The following is a 7,462-nucleotide window of genomic DNA, read 5'->3' on the forward strand; positions in this document are numbered from 1 at the left end:
ATGGAAACATTTGAAGATACCCGGTACCTACTGCTAGACGACCGTAATAAACTCATGCTATTCCTCAAGACAGCTATCGTTCTGCATATCTCAAGAACCGGACCAGGCCCGATTCTCCACAACCCGATATTCCCAAGCAAAATACCCAACCACTACCATCACCCTCATCGTGCACTTCACATGAGAGTTAGGCTATGCCCGCTGACTAATATTAGGAGCGAGAAAGGACTCAAGCACTATCTGAAACCTTTTAACCTCCTATGATCTTCCCCAGGCTGCACACCGACGAAACTTGTCTTAGGATTGCACACTTTCATTTAGGTTCGCAACAAACCTGAAATTGACCTCTCCGACCATAGAGTTTCTTACTATTACCTGGAGGGAAAGCTGGCAGCCTGTCTATGGGAGTTTGCATGGCGACCCCTCGAGGCCACTTCAGCCACCATGGGCGCTCAAAGCATCATGGGGCGGTGAGCTACTTGTTGCGGAACTGCAACTTTTGGCCAAAAAATAATAGAAAAATTAAGCTGTTTGATAACTACAAACGTCCTAATATTCAATATCTTGTCTAATGATTACAGCAAAAGAGCAGAAAAGCATTTAAGTGCAAAGTTTGCCCAAAATAAAAGATGACTAGCTTTCCTATTGGCCAAGTGATGAACACTAAAAAAACTAATATTGCGTAATTAACAAGCGCACTTTTAAAAGTAAATATGTTTTAAAAAAAATCTTGTTGCTTAGATACTTTAAGAGGTTTTTAATGACATTTCGGAAGAGTAAAACCTTTTATTGGCGTCGTGTGTCGTCGCGTTTTCACTACTATGGCTTTTGCACACTGCGTTCGCGCGAAAGTCGTCTGCGCACACACGGACAGCGTTTTTGGAATGAAACATCTTAGTAATAACACTCCGTGTTCCCGAAAAACTACGACTGTTCCGCAACAAGTAGCTCACCGCCCCATGATGCTTTGAGCGTCCATGGTGGCGGAAGTGCAGCGCCGCCAGCTTTCCCTCTAGGTAATAGTAAGAAACTCTATGTCTCCGACAAAATATGATCTGATGTGGTCCACTGAAAGCTGGCGGAAAAACGGCGAAATTGAAATAGAAGCCACTTAAGCTTCCTTTCACAAAAGCTTACCCTCTATGCTAGGATTCGAGAGCTCGCTGGGACGTCTCAGCGAATGAACGACTTTCTAAGAGGGATGAACGCGTGGTTAGACAGACGCATGAATGCACGCAGCACAGCTGCACGCACGTACGCACACAACTAGATTTTATTTTTGTACCAGTCAATAAATTATTCCGCGTGTTATGAGCGCAGTAAGTTTGGGAACGCCTGCACCTCGTCCATATTTCCCCTTTTTAGAGCACTTGAACGTAAACTCCCTTTTATTTACTTATTTCAAGTTACCCTCTTTGCCCAGAGGGTATTAAAGAGGGGGAGAAGGGGCAGAAAGTTGATATATAACTCAATTTTGAGACCAGTGCTAGCGCGCGCTGCTCTTCTCAGTTCAGAGCAGTGTTGATAATGGTCGTTTTTAGCGCGAAGCTAGGGAATTATAATAACCCAGTCGCCACGCCAGCTAGATGACTCCTCGGTGGCCTTTCCAAACAGCCATTCATGGCGGGGCCTTAAAAGTGAACACGATCATGCACTTCCCAATTTTATTTGTTTAGAACACTCGCGGTTAACTGTCTGACCAAGGGCGCTCCGGCATCGGCGGGGCCCGCTGGACTCACCTGCGGCCGGCCATATCTCTGCGGGGATCTCGACGCCGCCTGCAGCTGCGTGGAGTTTCCCAAAAATGCAAACAGAGACAGAAATACACAAGTTCAAAAATAGAAAAATTGACAACATATAAATTATCATGCCAAGCAAGAAGAAACAATGCAGTAGCTACACAAGCCAAGAATATAGAAAAACAGAAGGGTTTGCTTGAGCCCGGGGAAAAGAACAACGCGCCCATCAACAACTTCATGTTAAAAAAAAAAAATCGAGCTCACAAATTATGGAATCTTCACTGGCAGTGCCTCCGGAAACATGACGATACGGGGAAGATGAGGTAGGATCCGACGTATGTACATTGCGCCTCTAGTTAAAATCGGGTAAACTGGAAATATTTCGCTTGCGGTATACCTAGTCGACATGATGAGAGAAAATCTTTGCTTTGAAGAGACCATGAGAACAGGTCTCGAACGAGCCCACTTGACAGCGACGGCTGCGATTCCCCTATTACTGACTCTTAATAAAGCTAAGTGTTTCCCAGACGACTCCACACCTCACTGCGGTTTAACAAAATTTCGACCAGAGGATAGTTAGAGAGTGAGAGAGAGACGAATAAACTAGAACATTTATTAAGGCGGAAACCTTTATTTAATTCTTCATCGTTGGAATCAGGAGTTGTCGACAGAATTGTCACGCTTTTCTAATGGTCGTGATGTCACAGAGCGCGAATTTCAAACGGGGCCAATCGTACTTTGGCTAGTAACCATGCAACCAATTAAAGGGATGGTATAGTGATGCTCCAAGTAAGGGGGACTGAGTTTAAATAATTAGTTAATCAACCAATTAGCCTAGTTAAGCTTTCTAGTGAGACGAGGTAAATAAATGAAACTGAGTAGCAAATTTGCCGAGTTGGGGAATCGAACCAGGATCTCCGGAGTGTGAGACGAACACGCTAACCACTCCGCCATCACAGCTCGATGGTTTGGATTGAACAAAGGCGCGTCTAGTGAGCACAGTGTGTTCGTTCACTCCCATCTTCCTCCATTTCCTTACGGCGAGGTTCAGGTGTCCACCGAGATATGCGAGAGAGAGATACATTACATTTGCTCAAAAAAAAAATTACCAACGAGCAAGGCGTAGAGTCGAACCGGCGATGGCGTTCCGTGGACTCTCTGGCAGCTTTGCAAGACTCTGTTGCGTTGCACTTTTAGAGGCGAAGCATAACATCTTAATCACACATCAGTGACACAAGCAGCAACACCGCGCTTAAGGCTTCCCCCTCGCCGCACTTTAGGTCAACCAAGTGCCCCTCTGAATTTTGTATTGTATTGTATTGGGTTTTATGGCTCATAAACAACTCGGAACGTCATGCACCAAACACATGGTATAATTTTTTTCAAATACTGGGTGTCCTCGGTGACAGTCCTTGTCCGGACAAGTGGAGCTGAAGAAATCAGATAAAGACCTTTTCAGACCTGAGAAAACATTTGGTGATGGCTCAAAGACTAGAGCGGCATACGGCGCCCCAGCGTGCAAAAACGTGCTTCGGGTGTCCTCACAGGAGCCCCTCTACAACGCCATCAGCTTACCGTCTCGCTTTCCAGGTCCCTCGTCTGCTCTCGTAGGGATGCTCGTGAGGACTGGTCGCGGTTCTTCCATTGGAAGCCATGAGCATTCGCCCAGGGCTGCTTATTCGTGCAAATACAGAGCCTGCATCAGAAACAGCCCTGCTGTTTGTAAGACTGTTTGTAAACCTCTAATCTGCCCACCTTTTTCTCTACCATAGCCTCATCAAAAATGTCTCAGAGTTCTAGTTTTCTAGTTTAAAGCAAGAGGCATGTGTAAAACCAGTTTAAGGAGGATCCTCCCCCCCCCCCCACACCCTCCTCCACCTTCACTGCGCTCGAGATAATCTCTCGAGTAAATAGCGGGCATCAAATGAGCGTACAGACGCATACCGCTATCCTTTAAAGACTGTTGCCTGTCAAAGACACCACTGTTATTCCCAAGGTAGCAGTAGAATTACTAGGCTTTCGGAAATCCTAAACAGTTTTTTAACAGTGTTTTAGGCAAAGGTCTTATTCAATGCATTTCATGTGCTGCAAAGGTGAATTCACTGATGGAAGAGCGACTGGGTGCGAAACGGTGACTGCTAGACGACAGGCAGGAACAAGCAATTCATTGAGGTCACTGGCAAGAAGAACTTGATTATAGGCCTACAGGTAGAAACAAGAAACCGACACTATTTCTGTCTTGCAATACTGCACTACCCTGAAACAGTTAAGACTAGGGCAGAGCTTTCAAGGCTGCTCTTTCTCGTGCCTTGGAGACAAAATCTTTTAAAATGTATGCGCTCAGCTTACAGTGTGTGCCTTCCATCCTTTCTGTCTGTTACCGCCAATGTCTGGTTGCTTTTAAAATTTTTTTGGAACTTGCAGAGAATTTGCGTTATTAGTAGGTAGAAATCTCGATTGCACTTTTCCTGCTTAAATAAAGATTTGCATTGACCGCATTGACGTTCGAGCCGGTGTGTTGTCCTGGCAGCACTACTAGTGTTTTCAAGTCGGCGAAATGCTTCCAGATTTTAACAAAACTTCCTCGATCAATTGCTCAGCTGGGTACCTCAGGTGAACATATTGTGCGCACACAAAAACAGCCAGGTCATGGACATTCTACTAGACATTCGCTTCGCTGGGAAAAGCTGCAGTAATCTACACGAGGATATAGCCGCATACTCACCCATGAAGTTAAGGCCTCGGCGCACTGCGAACTGCCCTCTTCCATTGTACATGTTCAAAGAAGCGCCGTTCCTGCAAAAGAGTCATATTTTTATGTTGCATCAAAGAATAGCGCTGCTATATTCAACGACACTAATATGGCTTTCCTTATTAATAACACCGAATGCTATTGGTGCTTTTGTATTCTTACAAAGGCACAAGAAGACAACACGAGTTTAAACCAGCAGGTGCGCAAGCAATGGTAGGCGTGTACCAAACAGCACGAGGTCTTCATGACTTGCTATCTAAAGAATCAAGAATACATCCTACGGGAACCTGCAGGAGCCAGCTTCACCACGTGATCCCAGGCGGCACATTAGAAGGAGCACCTAATCTTGCGCCTACATGTCTGTACGACACCAGTGCGTTTACCGAGAACTACGTACCCAAGAACACTATAGCTCTAAAAATTACACACTAGAATGAGGACGTGGGCTAGCTGCCGCGGTTTAATAATTTAATTTTCCCTCAATATTCAGCTGTCATGATCAGTTCGACTAGCCTGTACGGAAAACGACATGCATTGCGATGCAGCTTTTACACACGGCTGTTTTATCGACAACATGGAAGGAAGATGTGTTTTGCGGTGTGTCACTGTTGCGCTTGTTTTAAAAGGCCCTGAGACTTCCGGACCTGCCGCAATATATCTTTGTTTTAGCCGTGACCATGGCTATTCTTCCGTAAGAGGACTTTTTCCGTAAATTACTTATGTGGCACATTGGTGCTGATGTTATCGCATGCAATAAAGTAAAGCATGAATAGCTTCATATTTAACATTAGCATTATAGCACAGCTATGATTTTAGATACAAAAGCACTGTCTTAGTGGTTGTCTAATGCGACAACGATGAATCCTAGGGAACAGCTACGTGCACTTCTGTGGTGGGAAATTTCCTCACCGGTGACAGCGCTCTCTACCCGCCCCCAGTGTCACTGTTATGTGAAGGCGGGTCCGGCTGTCGGCGACCTCCTTTGCACCCACGTCATGAATGCGCTTCAGAGTATATGCGCTGCCGCGGTTCTTCATCAAGACTCGTTCTCGCCTTGCAGGTGGTTCTTTCGGCTTCACTTCTGTAAAATTAAACATATAACTTTATGGACAGAAAAGGGGTCATAAGGATAATGCAGTAAACAAGCAAGGAATAGAACTTATCGCAGCATCTCCATGGCCAACACATGCTCAGCCTTCCAACATACGATCCAGGTTGGGCTCCTTAGCATTGGAACTTAGCTACCAATTACAGCAGGTACAAGTTCTACATTTTATGGTTGAAACAACAGAGGAGAACACAACACAAAGCCTGAATGAACTGCACTCCCAGTCGTTATATCATTGCACTCACGTTGCTCTGTTTGTAAAATTAGAAAGTTATTCTAGAAAGTTGAGACAATCTTGGCCTTCCGGGGTAGTGGTAAGAGGCTCGGTCTATTCTGTTCACCATGAAGGTGAGCAGTTATAGGGGTTGGAGACAATTATTCAGTCTAATGATGCTGCCATCTTGTCACCAACTCAACAAACAACTTTCCACGTGTTCACGGCCATACTATCTCATACAAGAAATCTGACTCAGGAGGCGGCTCTACTCTGATCCGTCATATTACACGTGACCAAAAACCAATTCTTCCAAACAGACCGTCCCTCCAACGAATTACTCCGCTTTCTTGTGAACCATGCTATGACGCTGTGGACAAGCTTTCACATCCTGAAGATGGCTTTTGCTAGAAGTCACTCAGGGAATTTAGTGGGCGGATACTGACAGAAAGGTGGCCGACGGACTATCCCTAAGTTTATGATTTACAGGGGTTTAACGTCCCAAAGCGACTCAGACTATGAGGAACACCGTGGTGAAGGGCTCCCGAAACTACGACCAATTGGGGTGATTTAACGTGCACTGATATCACCCAGTATACGGACCTCTAGAAACGGACTCTCCCTAGACATGCATGGAATCGGCAACAGAATGCATTCAGAATGCATTTCAATGCTCCCACACATATGCGCTGAAGGAAAATGACGCACTCAGTAATGACGACTCAGCATTGTTGACAGAACTTTGCTATCCTAACCACACCGGAGTGGTCTAAATGAAGAAGCCCAAATGGGCCTGTTTTCATTTGTATGCACTAAACAGCGATATCAAAATTATATGGAGCTCTGGCTCATACTCGATAATTGGCGCGTGTACTAGATAAGAACAACTTTCACTGTAGGGCAGACTGGAATGGGATCATGGGAAGTAGCGGGGCCAGTTGGTTCATTTTTCTGCTTAAAACAGTGCGCAGGGACAGGACACAGTCGAGAAATACACAGACACAGCACTGACTGTCAGAAAGCATAAAAATTGACATGGTTTGGTTTTTGGTTTATGGAAGTTTAACGACCCAAAGCGACACTCCCTGTGAGGGACGCCGTAGTGAAAGGCTCCAGAAATTTCGACCACTTGGGGATTTTTAACTTGCACTGGCATCGCACAGTACACGGGCCTCTAGCATTTCTCCTCCATCGAAATGCGACCACCGCAGCCAGAATTGAACCCGCTTGTAAGAGTTTGCTAAAAGAAAATAAGAGGTAATACAAGTTAGCGGTTAAGAAATTTACTATTGAATATTAGTTAATCACCTGTCGTAGCAGTATTCTCATTCACTACACCGCTGACAATGCTACGCCGAAAAAAAAGTTCTTACACACTGCATACGCTTCACACATAAGAGCAACTCAGACTGCGAGGCAAGTTTGTGGTTATCCTGCCGGAGGTTTCACATGGAGGCCTGTTTGTGATGATGCAGAACAAGGCCCCTGGAAGAAAACCGACTTTGAATCTGTGTAGTTACATAGCTAATTGGGGATCAAGACCGCACCGTAAACTCGGCCAAAGGCAAGGTAACATTAGTTCCTGAGCCCCACCACATTCCGGATAACACTCAGCTGTTGTGCAAAAATTAGTCACCTGTCCTTTACTG

This window comes from Amblyomma mixtum, chromosome 4, assembly GCF_055824585.1.
Source record: "Amblyomma mixtum isolate Tamu chromosome 4, ASM5582458v1, whole genome shotgun sequence".
Classification (NCBI taxonomy): Eukaryota; Metazoa; Arthropoda; class Arachnida; order Ixodida; family Ixodidae; genus Amblyomma; species Amblyomma mixtum.